The 18,549-nt window shown below is 45.1% G+C and overlaps 1 protein-coding gene across 1 annotated transcript in view; it reads right to left on the bottom strand.

Annotated features, from left to right (window-relative positions):
- Window positions 1-7,540, bottom strand: part of ANXA2 (annexin A2) — a 41,805-nt gene extending 34,265 nt beyond the window's left edge. The window contains exon 1 of the mRNA XM_032481063.1: window positions 7,443-7,540. The gene's annotated coding sequence lies outside the window, so the exon portion shown is untranslated. The remainder of the gene's footprint in view (window positions 1-7,442) is intronic.
- Between the last annotated feature and the right edge of the window lie 11,009 nt (window positions 7,541-18,549).

The following is an 18,549-nucleotide window of genomic DNA, read 5'->3' as shown; positions in this document are numbered from 1 at the left end:
GAAGACTAAGTTTGAGATTTCTTGTCAAGACACAGATAGTTTGAGCCTGTCTTGATATAGCAAGAAATCTCCAACTTCAACTTGGGGCAAAGAAGCATTCCAAAGAGACTCATCAGTATCCTTCTGCTGAGTCACCAAAGTGGAGACAAATTCCCCAGGACATGGGCCACCCAAGAAGCCCTGGGGTTTTTTTTCTGGGTTTTTTTTTTTTTCTTTTTCAAGCCCTGGTTTTGACTCTTACCCCTGGGGCTCAGTCAGAACTGGACTAGGTCTGCAGTGAGGTGTAAACTGGTGTCATCTTGTAATTCTAGTCCCCCCTGTAAACAGCTAAGAAATAAAAATGTCAAAACACCCTTAATGAAAAATATGAAAACGACCATATGTATGTATATGCATGACTGGAACATTCTGTGGTACACCAGAAATTGACACGTTGTAACTGACTATACTTCAATTAAAAAAAAAAAGCCAAAACAAACATAAACCAAAACAAAACAACAAACAGAAGACCAGGAAGTCAAACAGAGATGTTTCTGTGTGGATTAAATTCCACTTCTGTAGTAGACCAGGTTCTTCACATCGGTTCCGGCGTTCAGGAAATCTGAAGCACAGCAGCGCAGTGAGTTTCTGCCACGTAGCTCTTTCAAGCTGCCTTTCCAGCTCGGAGCCCTGGCTTGGGAGACAGCTGCCCACCCACGTCCCAGATGGCACCCTCAGTCCTGGACAATCAAAGACCATCTGATTCGTGTTCATTCTTCTCCCTCAGCCACAACACACTGAGCAGTCAGAAAATCAGGATTTTAAAACGCCCAAGAAATCTTCCTTTCTGTTTAATCAACCAGAGTTGTGCTGCTCTAGCATCGGATCAGTCCTACAGGCCACTAGCAACTAAATTCCTCTGTTTTATCGTCATAACAGTTCACAGTCCCTCCTGAGAGTTCAGTGGTGATCTTTTACTCCAGCTCCGTCCAGCCCTCTCTCCCCTCCCCAGCAACAGTGGACTTGAGCCAAACTGTTACTTGTTCTTCCCCAAACACACTGTCCGGCTTCAGGGCTCCGCACCTGGATTCGCGTTTCCTGCCCCACCTCCTTACCCTCGTCTCTTCTAGTTACAGACCCTGCCCGTCCTCAAGTCACCGCTACTTGGCATCTGCTCTAATAGGGTGGCTGCAGCCCCCAATCCACAGCGCTCCCTCCCACCTTTCAATGCCAGAAACGCTTTCTGGTATCACTAGTATCCACTGAGCCAAAGTGTACTGAGTTCCTGCCACTCACTATGTGTTCTAACGGCAAATACGTAGTACAATTCAACGAAGCAGGGAGCCTGTTCTACCTCATCTGCCCCAGAGAGTCCCAGTTCCCCCACAGATTTAAGAGTGCCTCTGCACACCCTAGGTACTAAATAAACTCTCAGAAACAGTGAGCTGCTCTTTTGCATAAATAACATTTACATTATTTATAATCATCCTGCAGAAAAAGCAAAAATGTCACAATAACCGAAAAACAACATCCATGAAGCCTGCTGTTACCCCATGCAAGTGTCTCCCGTACCCACATACATATTTCCTACTTCAGGCGAGCTTGATGGCTAACACATTTTCACCTCAGAAGTAACAGACAGCCCTCATTTCTTCGCTACATCCAATGCCCTGGTTTCTTCACTACATCAGACAATTCCACCCCCGCTGAGTCCTCATCCCGTATGTAAAATTCATAAGAGCATTCAAAGCAGAGCCACCACTCCCGTTCTGGCAGACTTCTCCAGAGTATGAAAATGGTGTCACTCCTTCCAACATGGCAGCCTCACCCAGAACTCCAACTGGTTTCAACTTGCAAAGAAAAAAGAAAAAAATCAGCAAAAGCAGTCTGTTGATGAGTACCTCCACACACCAACACCTTCCATTCCCAGAGAAGGGCTGGGTCACTAGACAAGATCGTTAAACTCGTCTTTACCAGGGAAGGTTTTCATTTACAGAAAACAGCTAGAGAGGTAGACAGAGACCTACAGAAAGAGCCACACCCACTTCGAACCGGTTTGAAATAGCTCGCCACTGGGATGGGAACATGCTCTCGGCTCCACCCTAGCGAAGGGAACAGAACAGTTTCCTCCGATTTTTGAAAATATTAATAAATGAGACTGTTAATTGCCTGACTGGGAAAACTCTTAGGGTGCAAAGCTAGACACTAATGAAATCTGTGCAGCTGCTGGAAAAATGAGCAACTTACATTTAACATAAGGACTATCTTAAAGATAATTTAAGGGTTTGTCCTTTTTTCCCCCTAAACCCAACAGATTTTATTGAACTTCACTGTTTCACTTCCAACACAGAGATACAACAAACATAGTACAAGCGAAACAGCTTTAGCTTCTTCCCCCAATAACAAAAGTAATAAAGCAAAGTTTGCAAACAGTTTGAAACAAAGGAAACCTAGAAGTCAACACTTCAAATAACAAAACCAAGTTCTACTGAAATGAATTAAGAACCAGCTCCAGAAAGCCCAAATACTAATTCGCACAAACAAAAACACGTTGCAACAGGGCTCCTGTGCCTGGCAGAATCTGATACTAACCCAGCATTTTGGTGGACACACCCACTTTAGTTTAAACGTGGAGTGTTGATGTGTAACCACAAAACACATCCTTAGCAACCATGATGAATCAATCAGGGACTGGATGATACAAATGAGGATTTTTAAAGCAAGAAAGTGGTGGTGGTGTGGGGGTGGAGGGATGGGATTCCCTGCCAAGCCCTGACTGTGCAGTCCTGGGTCTACAGGACTAGACTGGAATTTTAAACCAAAAGGGGGAAAAAAAAATGCTTGAGTGGGGGGTATGGGTGAAGTTCCCACTGTACTCCACTCTCCACCCCTCCCCCCAAAGCATTTTTGCTTAACAGAACCTTCCTGAAAGCATACACTTTTCTCCTTGGTTTTGTGGTCTTGATTAATGCCTGAGTCACAGGGGCAAGTCATTCCCCAGAAATCCTGGAATCCTGCCCGGTGGCCTTGAGCAACCGAGCAAGAGGGACACAGTGGCACTTGCTCTGGCCTGTCCCTCTTACTGCCTGATCTAAATCAATATTTGTTTGCTACCTCCAGGCACACTGCAGCCCCTTGCTCTCAAGAGCCTCTCCATCAATCTCCTGACAAGGGGTCGGAGTGGGCGGAAAGAGACAAGCAGGAGGAATGATGTCACTTGGCACAAAGCACATTCAGGGTTGGGAAATCAAGGTCTTCACAACTACAACTCAATTTCGGTGTTTCATGGCCCACATACGCCAGTTCCGATGGGGCCTTGCTGGTTCCAGAAAAAAGTCTAAACTCAGCATTCAAGATCTCCCACACTTAACTTTTCCATAAATAAAGCATGTGCAAACACACACACGCATGCACACCAAGCACCAAAGTCAGAGTGGGCCGTCATTCTCCAAACACGCTCAGCACTGTCTGGCTACCTCCAGGCCCGGGCTCTCCAACTTCCCTTTGCTGGGAAGGCTCAGTCTGCATCAGCTGGCATCCTCATGAGACATGGAGATATAAAAAATACTGTTACCTTTCTCCTGTACCTCTCCCCACTCTGTGCTCCTGTCTCGGTGTGTCTGTGAAATATCAGAGTGGAGTGTCTAACCACGGTCTACCATCCTATCCACCCACAGGTTTTCTCTTACTCATTCCTATTTCCTCCTAGGTCTGAGCACGGTGCCTAGCACACCGTAGGCACTCGCTCACATTTTTGGATGGTTTACACACACTGAGTCTTCCCACATTATGTCTTTTTTCCCAAGACACTCTGCTTCTTCAATTTTCCTCCTCTCCCTCGGACTGAACATCTCAAATGTAATTCTACCTCCATGCATTCAGGGCTAGGAGGCTGAAATCCCCAGCCTCTGTTCAAATCTTTGTAAAGCCTGGCAGACCATTTCAGGAGGACAGCGTCTTTCTCATCAGGATCCCATCCCCATCCCACAGGCCAATATCCCACCTGTGTGCTGTCAGGGCCCCTCGGGTCCCGGCTCTGTCCACAGGACAGTGTGGAAATGTAACCTACGTCTCCTTAAGGCAAGAAACGTCGGGTGTGGCAGAGAGACAAAGGGCAAGGATTCCATGGGACAGCCACTCCCTGAGTCAGAACTTTCCACACCAAGCCTAGGAGCCTAACTCAGACCACATGGACGCTACTGACTTCTCCAGGACATGATTGAGCTCAGATGGTTTAAAAGCTTCAGGGTGTACCCCAGAAGAGAAATTTGAAGGTAATCTCAGTTGATTCACGCAGAACAAGCCTGGGCATCTCCTGACCCCTACTGCTGACCTGCTCCCCAACCAAATGCATGGGGACTGCGTCTGGCAACTGGAGAAGGAAAAATATACCCGACAGTGAATGGGCGGAAAAAATTTTTTTTAAAGACTGGAATTTCCTCTGATGTAGCCTACAACTAGAATAGGGTGTGGCGCCACGGAAAATGAGGGAGGTGGATTCCCAAAGGCAAAAAAAGAGGAGCATTATTTGAATTAAAATATCACTTTCCCCTTTGAAAAAAACAAAAAAGCATTCCATTTCTATTTTCGGAATCAAAACTGGAAGGCAGGTTAAGTCACAAGATAACTTTAAACAGCACCTTCCCTAAAGTAGGTTAAATCTGATGCTCACATCTGCAGAACAGCTGGATTCAAGGGGCATTGAGCCCCAACCAAGTTTGGAAACTAATATTAATTTCAGAAAATGTACAGTTCAAAATCCAATTACTGCCTGCACAGCTCACTCATTTGTCTATTTTATTTTTCTCCCCACTGGATTTAAAGTCTAAAGAGCAGAGATTTTTGGTCTGTTTTGTTCACTACTGTATTCCCCAGTGCTTATGCCTGTGAGCAGAACACAGCAGGTGTGTAATAAACATTGTGGAAAGAATGTTTCAAGAAGCCCAGGAGCCCTGGGACTTCTCTTTGTGACACACCCACCCTCCTTTAGTGAGAAACACCTCGGCAGGCCCGCAGCCCTGCACGAAGACCAAGAACAAAGGCCAGACTCAAGGCCTAACGGTGCAGGAAGATCCCACAGCCCCCAAAATCAATAGCAATTATGACAGGATATCTACCTTGCCAGGAAAACTACTTAAATTAGAAATTCGTCAGGAAACTAATGGCCACGACTGCCGGCAGGTCAATCGATAGAGCAGTCTAAAGGCTCAGAGACACAGGATGTTAAATATTGAGACGCCAGTCCAAGACCAAGCTCCTGATGGAAGCCGGTGAGTCAGCAGTATTTCCTGGGCATTTACTACAGGCAGGCCACTTGGCACTGCAGGATATCACTAAATCCAGGTCGGTTCCCTTATCATCATCCTCCAACTAATAAAATGTACACTGATGGTCACACCCTTCCACTGCCCATGCAATGGACACTTCTGGACAAAGCCTCGACTGAAGCTTTTAGACCTTAGATGAAGTTAGAAGGGAGAACAGCGTTAAGCTGGGATGGGCTTTAACGCCCCTGACCACTGAGGACAATGAACCTGGCCTTGTCTTCCTTCGTGTTGCCCGAATATCATGGGGGTCCTTGATTCCATAGCTTCAAATACTATAAATTAAATATGTTTAGGTTTAAAAAGTTTTGTTATTTTTTTAAACAACCCAGCTCCTCTGGGGTGCTGAGGATTTCAGGACCACCAACCATTCCTAATATTGAATATTAATAACTACTGATTGAATCTGCTAGCCTCCAGCCAGGTCTAAGTATACTGACAATGGAAAGGAGGGGGGAAACACAGCAGAACTGGATAAGCACAGACCAGCTGTTGTAATAAGTCAGGGAAGAGGGTCTCCAAGGAGGCAGGAGGAAGACAGAGAAGTGGAAAGGGCGACAAAGATAAAAATTTCCAATTAAAATAATTTAATCAGGCCAAACTCTTTAAGAAACTAAGAAAAAGTTCCAATAAAATATTTCAGTAATTTATTCTTCTTACCCACATATCCTCCCTCACCCTGCTCCAATCCTCCCTTCCCCCCCTCCCCAAATTAGGCATGTGCTATCAGTACTTTGATACAGTGCACATTAGGTAGGGGTTTCTGGGCTAGCCTGGGAACTTAAGCATCTTCCATAACATTGTTTCAGTGGGAAAGTGCATTCTGCATTTCAAATCATCAAGTTCTGGATAGGTACAGTAGCACACACTTTTGGACAGAATCCATAAGTAGAGTCAGTCTGATCGCAGGTGTCCAGACCCTCGGACTCCAGGACTTTATGGTTCTTGGTAAAGACTCAGTGGGTACCCAAGAGATGACAGCTCTTTTACACGTAGAGTGAGAATACCATTAAATAGCTTTCAAATGGCAAATCTTAACACAAAAACAATGACACTCTGTATTGGTGTGGCACTTAATGGTCTCAGTGTGCTTTACATATTTATTTTTGAATGAACTTTTTTTTTTTGAATCTTCGGTAATAACCTTATTGGGGAAGGTAAGAATGAGCATCCTTAAACCGCTTTTATAGAAAAGTAAGTTGATTTTCACTTCCTACCTTCTCAACTGGGAGCTGAAGGAATCCAGCCTTCCACACCAGGCGCTGGAACCCACCTCACAGAGCTACAGGGAGCGGCCTGGGGGGCCACGCCCTTTTCTGTGCCCTCGGTCCCTGACTCACTGTCGCATTAGCGCGAGTTAGTCAGTGACAACCCTCCCCACAGAACCATGGGGGACACTTCCTTCCTGATGCAAAAGTGGCCAAGTGGGAAACTCTCCAGACACAGAAATCAGAAGTTACCCTCCTACAAGATAATCTAGACAAAGGAAAATGAGCTGAGGTTTTTTTCGTTTTGTTGTTTTATTGGGGTAGGGGGTTATGGCAACCCCCCCCCCACCCTCTCCCCACTGATTCCCTCCTGCTGGTCGGCACAAGCCTCACAAATGCCCGTTTGTTTCAAAGAAAAGTAACTTGGAACGGACGGGGATTACTTTCTAGATGGCCGTAACGCTCGTGTTAAACGTAGCGGGAAGCGCCGCCAAGTCTAGTCTACAGGGTACAGGGGACTCGCGGGGCGGCCACACCCTGCCCCCCGCCGCCCCGGGTACGTATGGAATGCAGGGCCTCCCTCCGCCCCCCTCCCCGGTGCTGCCTCACCCGGCTTCCTGCGAGCACTTCGGGGGGTTGCCCGACCCCCTCCCTCTGCCCTGCACCCCCCCCTGCCTTGCACACCCCTAGGCTCAGGCCCACCTGGCCCCCGCCGAGTCACTCCTGTCCAGACCCACCCACCCCGGCCACTGCGCCCTCTCCCTGCGGAGCCCTCAGTGGGGACCGTCCCTCTAGCCCCCACCCCGGACGGCTTCCCGAGTTTCCGCCGCCCGGGCTTCTCTCTGCAAGGCCGTCTGCTTCCCCGCCTCTCCGCGCCCCACTAGCGCGGCGGCCCCGGGGGCATAGCGGGCGGGCGGGGAGCCCCGCTTACCTGGGCCGGACGCCGCGCACTGCGAGTATCCCCAGATGCAGAGCGGAGTCCGCTCGCCTGGGTGGGGCTTTTATAGCCGCCACAACCTCGCGGTGCAGGCGAGGCCCGCCCCGCCCCGCCCCGCCCCGCCTTCCTTTGCCCCAGCCGACTCGCACCCGGAGTCGGGGTGACTCACCCTCCCGGGCCCGGCCGCACGCCCGCAGGGGCCGCCTCGCCCTGAAACGGTCCCCGCGCCCACGGCCCTGCCCTCCGGCAAAGCACCGCCGAGGCTTCCTCGAGGCCCATTGCCGGCCTCCTTTCTTCCTCCCTCTTTTTACTTGTCGAGCGCCACGTCGAGGTCTCAGTCCTCGCTCATGTTAGTCAATTAGCAAGACCTGAGTCGACTCTGAGCTTGGCTAAGTCACCTTTTTTTCAAGGCGTCAATGCAATGGAAGGAAGAACTGTTCCAAGAAATATAAATCGTGATTCCCCGGAGCTGGGCCGTTGGTATCAGCTCCCCGGTGCCGTCTGCGAACATATTAGCTTAACCTGTGACCCGCAGCTCCCGGGTGGAGCGCGGGGAGAGCTATGGGCTGGGTCCTGGCTTGCAAAGGCCCGGCCCGCCCCGGCCTCAGAGTACGCTGGGAGGCGCCGAGCCAAGATTGGAGTCGGGTTGTGGGGTGGGAGGCCGAAGCCAGGAGTCAAGGTCCCACCCACTCCAGTCCCGGGGGCGCCCTTTTCCCGAGCGCGCCTGCTCGGCCTCTGTCCACGCCCTCCCAGACCCGCTCGGCCTCCCGCGCCTCGGGCAGCCCTGCGAGTCCCCGTTGCTGGCTGTCCCGGGCTGGGTGGGGCCGGTGGTTTTGAACCTCGAGTTCCAACAAAGAAGTACCCTCCCCTCCTTCTTCCCGAAACGAACTGCCTTTTGTTTCTCAGCATATGAGCCCGCTCCCTGGCTTGGTTTTGCTCCGTTTGTCCCTTTTCTTCCATGCTCTGCTTCCATGCACCCCAGTGGCAGCATGCAGGCAAACATGCTTGTGTGTGACTGCGCAAATACTGTACTGAAACCTCCAACTAGCCGGAAAGTTATGCTAAGAATCCCGAAGACCTCTCTCTCTGCGCCTTTGAATTCCTTCGCGTACCTCTTTCTCCTGGTCTTGATGCTTGTGTTTTAATCTCCCGTACATCTTAATGTACACCTTTACTTTACAGCTCAGCGTCCCTTCACTCCTGGGAATCGGGAAACAACAAGGCCAAGACATCGTTGCCAAGGTCACAGTCAAGTCCAGGCCACAAATGGGGTCTCTGGGCACTCGGCCCAGAGTTTACTGTTACCAGTTTCTCTCACTCTGGAATGAAATAAGATAGGTACTGTGGGAAGGACAAACAGAAAATAAAGCAACTCTGTTGATACAATGCCTGGTTTACATTTATAGCTCTTCAATTTAGGCTGAAAGCTTTAGAGCCAGAAGTCATGTTTTTCTGCCTACTCCCTGAACGTTTTGGAACAGAAGGAGAACGCGGGCTCACAGTGACGGCGGACAGGACTCTGCCTCCCTTCTCGTCTCAGGGCTGGTTGCCCAGCCAATGACTTCTAGTTGTGCTGTGACAGGCCCTCTGCAGAAGAGAAGGTTTAATTCAAATCGTGAAGAATACCTAACAGCCATCCCAACTATCCAAAAGAATGCTTCTGCTTATCTTGGGCATCCAGCAAATCCAAACATACAGATCTGTTCAACAGCCAGAGTTTACTTGGTGCTACAGAACTTCACACTGGTGTTATCATAAAAAGGAAGCTATTAGAAGTCATGGTTTGCTATTTCTGAGGAATGTGGGGCCCATTCTGCCAGTATAAAAGAACTTTTGAATCTCTGAGTGCAAAGACTTTCTTTTCCCCCCATGGCTGGAAGAACATTTTACTACAACAGATCTCAGATCATGTCTGCTGTTGTGTGTAATGTCCTCTAAAGCCTCCACTTCATTTTGTTCACCCTTTATCTGCTGCACCTCAACAGGGCTAATAGTGCCTAGCTAGCAGTGATAGGCACTCATTAAAAAATTACAGAATAAGAGATTTATTCACCCAGTAATAGAACGTTAGAGTGGAGACAGGCCTTAAGAAACTAACTTGTCCAGTCCTTGATTTTTATAGATGAAGAAACTGGAGTCCAAATAAAGTCTACCCAGTCCAGAGATTAAATAATGCACTCAAGTTGCTTGCTGCATTTTAACAATTTGCCACCAAAACTTAGTGGTGAAAATGTAAAAAAAAACCCCACTTATTTGCTCATGAGTTTGCAATTGGACAGGACTCCGTGGGGACAGCTTGGGTCTGTTCTACATGATGTTCGGTGGGGCAGCTCAACTCGGGTTGATGGAAAGTAGCTTCACTCATTTGTCTGGTGCCTGAGCTGGGGTTGCCAGAATGGCTGAGAGCAGGCTGGGTCTCTCATCCACCAGGTCCTCCTCTCTACACCAGGAGAGTAATGGCAGCTGGCTCCCAAGAAGCAGAAGCTGAAGCTGCCAGGCCTCTTAGCTTGTGGGTTATCCAAAAACAAGCTGGGCTGGCTTAATGGGCTGCAGTTTGCCGATCCCTGCTTTAATCCATCCAGGCTTTGCCTTCTGGCCTCTTGATACCACTCTGAGATGTTTTTCCTTTTCCTTAAGAATGGTCCATATGTGTAGCTGAGAAGCTCTCTCAGTCTGCTTTCTGCCAAGAGAAACTCGAAGGTCCAGAAACTTCTTTCCGCTTTGAACTGTTTGTGTCCAACCTGTCAGTTCTTTCATTAATACAATTGTCTTTAAAATACTGTGGATTTTCTATAAGTCTTATTGAGGTTCATTGCATGCTCCAAAATTCACATCCAATGCAATTTCCTCAAAAACATGGTGGAATTTCTGTAAATCTTAAAGAGGCTTAACTCCATGCTCCAAAATTCCCACTGATTATTCTTTCTAAACACAGACCTCTCTCTCTACTTTGAGCTTGTCAGGCTAGAACAATGTACTTAAGATTCTCAGAAACCCTGAGATGGTCTTCAAGGTACCACATTAAATCTTTCTGGAATCTTAAAAATAAAAGGTTTTGATTTGATCTTTATCCTGAGGCCATTTCTTACCCTGCAAATCTTTCACTGGCTAAAATTCTGCTTGAAAAACAAACAGATCTTTACTTAGTGCCTTTTTCCTTCTTGTATTTTATCAAAAACAGCTAAAAGAAGACCACTGGCATTTTCAGCATTCTGGCTGGAAATCTCCTTGGTTAGATCCACCAGTTCATTAGGCACATTTTCTATCATTCATGTGACCACAGGCATTCTGCCAATACATAATAACCTAGGTTGCCTTTCCTCCAACCTTCCATAGCAATTTTCCTTACCACTTTTCCAACCTCTGCTAACAGTCTTCTCTCTGGTTACTATCACAGGGAAGTCAATATCACATATTTTAGGTTTTTGCTACAGCAACGCTCCATGTGCAGGTACTAATTTCTGCTTCAGTTAACTATTACAAGGAAATAGACCACTTCCAAATCTTAGAGGCTTAAAACCACCACCACCATGTATTTGCTCATGATTCTACAAAGGGCAGAGCTCCTGGGGTCAGCTCATCTCTGGTCTATGAGGCATTGTCTAGGAAGACCCAAATGAGGTCAGAAAATCTACAAGGGCTCCCTCCAGCAGGGTAATCACTGGTTTTCCACAGCGAAAGTGGAAGCTGCCAGGCCCAGAACTGGAACTGTCTCACTTCCATTGTGTTCAGTTGATCAAAGCAACTCACACAACCCAGGTTCAAGGGAAGGGGACAGAGCTTCCACCTCTTCATAAAGGGAGTGACGTATGTTTACATGGGTGGAAGGAACTGTTGTCAACCACCTTTGCAGACAATCTATCACAATCCTTAAACTCGTGAGTGGCAGAACTAAGGTTAGAACATATTTGTCTGTCTTTCAATTCACTGCTTTTACTATCACCCTATATCTCTCACATACCACCGCTGCTTCAGTGTCTCTAAGTCCTCTACAGTATATGCTTTACACTCTCACTAACCATAAAGCTGCTATTACATTGAGCCTTGTTATATGCAATCAGTGTATAATTATGTCATATCTGAAGATGTGGCCAGAAGAGGGAAAAGATCTATCTGGAAAACCCAACTTCCAAATAATAGGAGATCTAGAAAGGAAAACAGGCAAAATGGAGGGGGAGATATCATGGATAAATAACTGAAGACAACTTTCAAGACCTGAAGGCCATGAGTTTTTAGATTGAAAAAGTCACAATAAGTGGAAAATCAAACCCAGGGCACGTTATCATGGAATTTCAGAACACTGGGTGGGGTCAGGGAGAAGTTGCTGAACAATTCCAGAGAGATTCAAAAAAAAACAACTTACAGAAGAAAGGTAAGAAAGAAGAATGGCATTATACTCAAGACTCAGATCTTACTTTCTAAATATTATTTCCCAATCAATGAACCTATTCTTGGAGAATTGGCTGGTTCCAGAGGTGGGACAGAGAAAACTCATGGTGAGCTTTGTGCTAAATTACTGATGGGAACATATCAAAAAGACACAAAAGCCAACTGGAAGGGGCTCTCACTGGTTAATATTGGGGATAATTTGAGCATGATATTGAATAATGATAGGAAGTGATGAGACACACTGAATAGTCTGTTAGTAAAACACACGCACACACAACAAAGATGGGACAGGAAAAGCTGGTAACTAGGGAAGAATGTCAACTTATAAATGTATCAGGAAAGAGAAATATAAAAAATCATTTTTTGCAACTAGAATTCCATACCCAGCCAAACTATAAATCGGGACTGTACACATAATTAACATGTTTCAAAAATTCTGTTTATGCCCATGGGCTCTGTGTCTGTTTCCCAGGGCTGCCGTAACAAATCACCACAAGCCTGGTGGCTTAAAACAACAGAAATGCATTCCTTGCGGTTCTGGAGGCCAGAAGTGTGAAATGAAGGTTTCAGCAGGGCCACACTCCCTCTAGAGAATCTACGGGAGACTCCTTCCCTGTCTCTCCCAGCTTCTGGTGGCTGTGCACATTCCTTGCAGCTGCATGTCTCCAAACTCTGCCTTCATCTTCACAAGTCTCTCCTCTTTCTTTCTGTGTCTTCTATTCTTCTGTCTTTCAGAAGAACACTTGTCGTTGGATTTAGGACAAACCTGGATCGTCAAGGATAATCTCATTTTGAGATCTGTGACTTAATTACACCTGCAAAGACCCCTTTTCCAAGTAAGGAAATACTCACAGGTCCTGAGGCTTAGGATACAGACACATGTTTTGGGGGCCACAATTCATCCCACTACATAACCTGTCTCAGGAGACTTCTAAATGATGTATTTCACCAAAATGAGAGAATAAAGCAAACATAGGAAGCACTGGATACAGAACACGAGGGATTCAATGCAATGGGGAAGAGAGAAGGTGGAACGATAGCTGTGCAGCCAGTTTACAGAGCGACCCGTCTAGACTGGAGAGGAGTGGCGAAGGCTCCCGCACGGGCGCCTCCCAAAGGGTGGGCAGAAGCAGTTACCCGGTGTGTGCGAAGGTCCCGAGGAGGAAATGATAGCTTCACTGGAGAGCTTGGGAATGAATTAGTGACAGCGGCAAGAAAAACTATCAAGTGAAATGCTCCAGGAACACAAAACATTATTGCAGCGTGCTAGCAACACAATGTTTATATCCCCTCAAATTCATGTCCTGAAACCGAATCCTCCATGTGAGGGTATTTAGAGGTGGGGGACTCTGGGTGGTGATCAGGTCATGAGGGCAGAACCCCTCATATGGGATTAGCACTTTGCTGAGGGGCCCTGAAGAGCTCTGCTGCCCTCCCCAACGTGCAGTTACAGTGAGAAGATGGCTGTCTATGAGCCAGGATGTGGGTATCTTCACCCACTCAATCTTGGACTTGCTTACCAGTCTCCAGAACCATGAGAAATAAATTTCTGTTGTATATAAGCCACACAGCCTGTGGCAGTTTGTTTGTTGTAGCAGCCCAAATGGACCAAGACACAACATATATTCTCCAGAGGTGATGATAGTATTTCCCAATCCAGGTTCTCTTCTAGAATGTTGCCACTTCCCCATCAAGAGGAGGAGTGTATGCCCGCTCCCCTTGAATCTCACGTCCTGTTGTAAATTGTCTGACCAACAGAACACAGCGTAAGTCATGCCGTGTGGCGTCTAAGGCTAAATGCACAAATGCATTTCTACCTTGTTTACCTGGGACACTTGCCTCGGAATCCAGCCATCATACCACGAGGAAGCTCAGGCAGCCCATGGAGAGGTCCCAAGGTCCTCAGCCCACAGGGATGTCAGCGTGGTCCTGGCTGTCAGCTGTCTTGAAAGTGGATCATCCAGCCATCAGGTGAGCCATCCCAGGTGAGGTTGAGTGGAGCAGAGACAAGCCTTCCCCACACAACTCTGTTCAAACTGCAAACTAGTGCACAAAACAAATTCTCACTGTTTTAAGAAACTAAATTTGGAGGTGGTTAGTTATGCACCAATATGTAGCTAAAACAGTTGCCATGAGAAGGAAATGTAAACATAGTGCATTACATGGCTCAGGTTATGTTTCTATAGCCATAATTCTGTAAAGAATATTAGAGAACAATAATGTAACCATTTTGAGATTATGTGTGTATATGTATATGAGTACAAGACTCCTCATTTTTCATTAGTCCACGACAGGTACTATTTAAAACTGAAAAAGTAAGAGACACTGGCTTGTTATTTAGAAATATATTGGTGAATCTCCACAAGAAATAGCTACAAGTGTTGAAAATGTCTGGCTTTGGGGAGCAGACATTGTGGGTATTGTGGATCGAGGTAATTGCTATCTGGGAGTGTGTGTGTGTGTGTGCGCGCGCAGCGCGCTATCACAGAAGTTACAAATTCCCAACTCAATGTACATTCTGCTTTTTCTCCTTAGCAACAACACTTTTTTCTTTAAAGTGGGCAACAGTGTACTCAGCTTTTTAAGACTGCAGTTTTTAGCTTCTTTTGGAATTGGATGTGTCCATTTAATTAAGTTCTGGCCAAGAAGCAGCCAATGAAATTTATGAGGCAGGATTTCAGAAAAATCTCCTTAAAAAGAAAACAGTTGACATGGGGTTTTTTTGTTGTTGTTTTTGTTAGTTCTAGTTTGGGTTTTTTGTTTCTTTGTTTTTGCTCTGACCCTCCTTTTTTCTTCTCCTTCCTTTGCCTAACACTTGATGTGACGTCTGGAACTTCCTCAGCTAAAGTGGACCCTGAGGAAAACTGGAAGATTGGAACTAGACACGAAGGATGGAAGACAAAAAATTGAGGATGAAAACAAAAGCACAGGGCAAAAAGTAAGGAGGAGATCGTTTTCCTGATGAATGTGAAACTGTCAATTCAGTCCTGGACTGCTTTCCTCCAGACTTCTTTTACATGAAAGAAAAAATAAATTTCTAACTTATTTAAATTGCTTACATCCAGTCTCTGATACTAATGAATAAGCTTAACTTCAACTTATACAGAATTATACAGAAATTTTATCTACGTGGCTTTTAGAACTAGTCATGCGTATAACTTGGCTGAAGATAAAAATTAAACGAGGAGGGAAGATGGAAGAGAGGGAGGGAGGGAGGGAAGGAGGAGAATCAGAGTATGAGTCAGTGAGCAGTGTGGGCTTGGAGTGAACCAGTCCCAGAGTCTTGTTCTGACTCCGCTTCTTCCTGGCCAGGTGAAATCTTTGAAAACTGTTCACTCATTTGTGAACCTGGAAGACTATTGTAAAGATTAGAGAAAGTATAAAAAGTGCCTGGCGTATTGTAGGTGTTGAAAAAAACTGGCGATTTCACTGCCCTTTGGAGTCCTTTCAGCATCTGGCCCTGCTGAACTCACAGTAAGGTTTCAATAAACTCTTGTTGAATTGAGGTATCATGACCCAAATGACACAGAGCACCCTCAGTGCGGAGAGACCACAACCTTCTGTTTTGTTTTGAGACATTTTCAGGGAAACGTCTGCAGTGGCTCCAGCCTCTTTCCCAGCTGTAACAAGTAAAGTATACTTCTGGTCTCAATTCATTCTCTACAAGGGATCCAGAATATTCTTCTAAGAAAATAGTTCTGATTATACTGCCCATCTCTGGAAACCCTTCTGGGTAGGGTCCGACCTACCCGACAGCCCATTTCCCACATCTCTCACGCCCACCTTGCACCCTCGCTGATCATACTCACACCTCCATGTCTTCCTCCACGCTGTTTCCCTGCCTGGAACGCCCTGTCCCACCTTCCTCAATGGTGAGCTGCTCCTCATCCTTCAAGCCTCAGAGCAAATATTTTTTTGTGAAGGAAAGCCTTTCCCAAGCTCTTCAGGCAGATTCAGCTCTAATCTGTTTCTCCTGGCATTTATGTCCTCTGCATTCTCAGTTGGCAATTTGCATTGTTTTTTGTTTTGTTTTGATTTGTTGGTCTCTGAGACTAGGCAGGAGCTCCTGAGGACAGGCGTCTGGCTGTCACCTTGTGCTGGCATTGTCTCACCCAGTACCTGTTACTATTGGATTTCCCTCTATAAGCATCATCTTGCCCTTATTCATCCTTCAACTTCCTTGGCAAAAGCTAAAGGCTGATAGTTCAGCGTGGTTGGAAATCACTAAAATGGGGATTCTCATATGTTATTAGTGGGAAGGCAATTTAGCAGTATCTGTTAATATTTAAAGTGTCCCTGCCATTTGATTCAGTGATTTTGTTTCTAGAAAGATACCCCGAAAAGGGTGTCATGTATGACCACAACAATATGTACATAAGGATTTAACTTGCAGTGTTTTAAGCTGATATACTCTAAGTGCTTATCAGTGAGGCTAAGTTAAAATTATGAAATATCTGTACTATCGACAGGCTGGAGTAGATCAACACGGACAGTTTTCAAAAATACAGTGTGAAACAGAAGAGAAAACAGAACGTGTGTGTAGAGCTGTGCATTGTTGGCATGCTAAGTTACAGTACTGACGTGGAAAACATTATGAAAATGGACTTGGCTACAAATATCCACCCCATCATGATCACTCTTATGTTAACTTGCTGAGATATTAGGATACTTTCTGAGCTATCATATTAGCATCTTCCTTCTTACTTCAGCACATTTTACTGCATTTTTATGGTCTGGCAAGTCAGAGGATAAATATTTCCAACTCTACCAGCCTCTATTGTTTCTTCAAGCAGCAGTTTCCACAAAGTGCTGCACAAAGTATGCACAAATACTTAGATGCTAAGTGTCTGCTATCAATGGAAAAATCCTAATTCTGTAATAAAAAAATATAACTCTTATCCATGAGTTTGCTCAAAATAGGACAGTATTTTTCATAAAAGTAAATGTTTAGTGAGCATGAAAACGTATGCAAAAATAGCTACACTTTGAATGTTTTCATCTTTATTAAAATGTCTCCTAGATACATTTTGAGTGTTCTGACTTTGATTGTTTTGACTATTTTTAAACTTTTTTGAAGGCCCTATGATTCCTGAGTTAAAAAAAAAAGTCAATTAGACTAATATGACTAATCTGATTCTAGTATTTATATTAATATTTATGTGTGTACGTTTATATATTTACACATAGTATAGGTGTATAGAGATATATACACACACATGTAAATATATGGAAGGTTACAGACCAAGCTGATATTGGTTAGCTTTGGGAAAGAAGAGGTAGGTGGGTGTGTGTAAAGGAGAATGCTCACCTTTTATTTTATACACTTTATATTATTTAATTTTTGCTAACAATGAATACAAATTACTTCTACAATGTTAAACAGTTGAAAAAAGAAAAAAGGTACATAGTAGTGAAAAGAGGGCTTCCTTCTTACACACTAAGACAATGACACCCTGTGCCAGGCTTTGGGGCAAACTTCAGTCTTCTTGAGGGTATTTTTTCATATAAATTCAAGAAAACACAACTTAAACACTACAGAAGAAAGTTGGACATCATAGCCACCCTGTGCTGCCAAAGAAAACACTCAATTTAGTAAAATGTCATTTGATTTTGATTCTTCTGATCATAATCTATGATAACACCGCCTAGGTGGGGCCAGAGCTTACACAGGTCCTATCACATATGAAAAATAGTTGGCTAAGCAAATTCATATAGTAAGTAAGATACCTTGTGGCATGGGGTTTATGGGAAAGATACATTAGACTTCTTTTTTCATATAACCTTTGTCTTATTCATAGTACCTCTTAATCTCAGGGTCCTATGACTGTTCATGTGTCAGGCTGCACCCTCAGACTGGGAGTTCCCTGCTCATCTCTGCAGCTCCAGCACCTCGACCACTGTGGGCCCATGACAGGTTCTCCATCTCTATAGTCCTGCCTTTGCTGGACTCTGTCCTACTGCAGAGTCCTGTGTTAGTCATCACAGACCTCGGAGAGGTCCTGGTCCTAGCTCCTAACCTAACTGAGTGTGTTTGGACAAATCACCCAGGCTCTCCAGTTCTGTTTCTTATCTGGAATATGAGGGGCTTTGACTAAAAAAACTTCAAATTCTCTTTTAGCTTTAAAACTCAGTCCTTAATATGCAAATGCTACTGATTTAGGCACATTAATGTATATAGGCATATGGATGTTACTCAACATAAACAGGTCTTATCTACTCATTAAAACAGATCCAGTGGGACTTCTAAAAGGAAGTACTTTGATTAACAAAATTAGATCCCTTTACAAGCAGATCAATAGATCACTTTAATCAAATACAATTGGCTGCCTTTCTCTGCATTCGAATTTTTGTTCAAATTGGGGAACGTATCCCTCCTGTAACTGAATAAATCCAAATAAAGTTATTGTTTTATTTCAGACTTTGGATCATGGATCTCCAGCATGTTTTTAGTTCCCAAGTTATTCAAATGTATAGCTGTGCCTGAAAAACATCACTTCAAACTAAAATGAGGCTGTTAGAATATTATCAAAATAGAAATAACAAGCAACTGTTGAGTATCTCTAATGTTGCAAAGGAATTTAGATTTCTAATACTGTGAACCTATGATAACATACTCAGGTATCTAGTTATGGGGATTTACAAAGCAGATGCAGGGATGCTATGGGAGGACATCAGAAGTTGGGCTAGAGCTAAGCCGGCTACCAAGGGAGAA

The sequence above is a fragment of the Camelus ferus genome, chromosome 6 (genome assembly GCF_009834535.1).
Source record: "Camelus ferus isolate YT-003-E chromosome 6, BCGSAC_Cfer_1.0, whole genome shotgun sequence".
In the NCBI taxonomy this organism is placed as follows: Eukaryota; Metazoa; Chordata; class Mammalia; order Artiodactyla; family Camelidae; genus Camelus; species Camelus ferus.
This window is presented reverse-complemented; position numbering and strand designations above follow the sequence as displayed.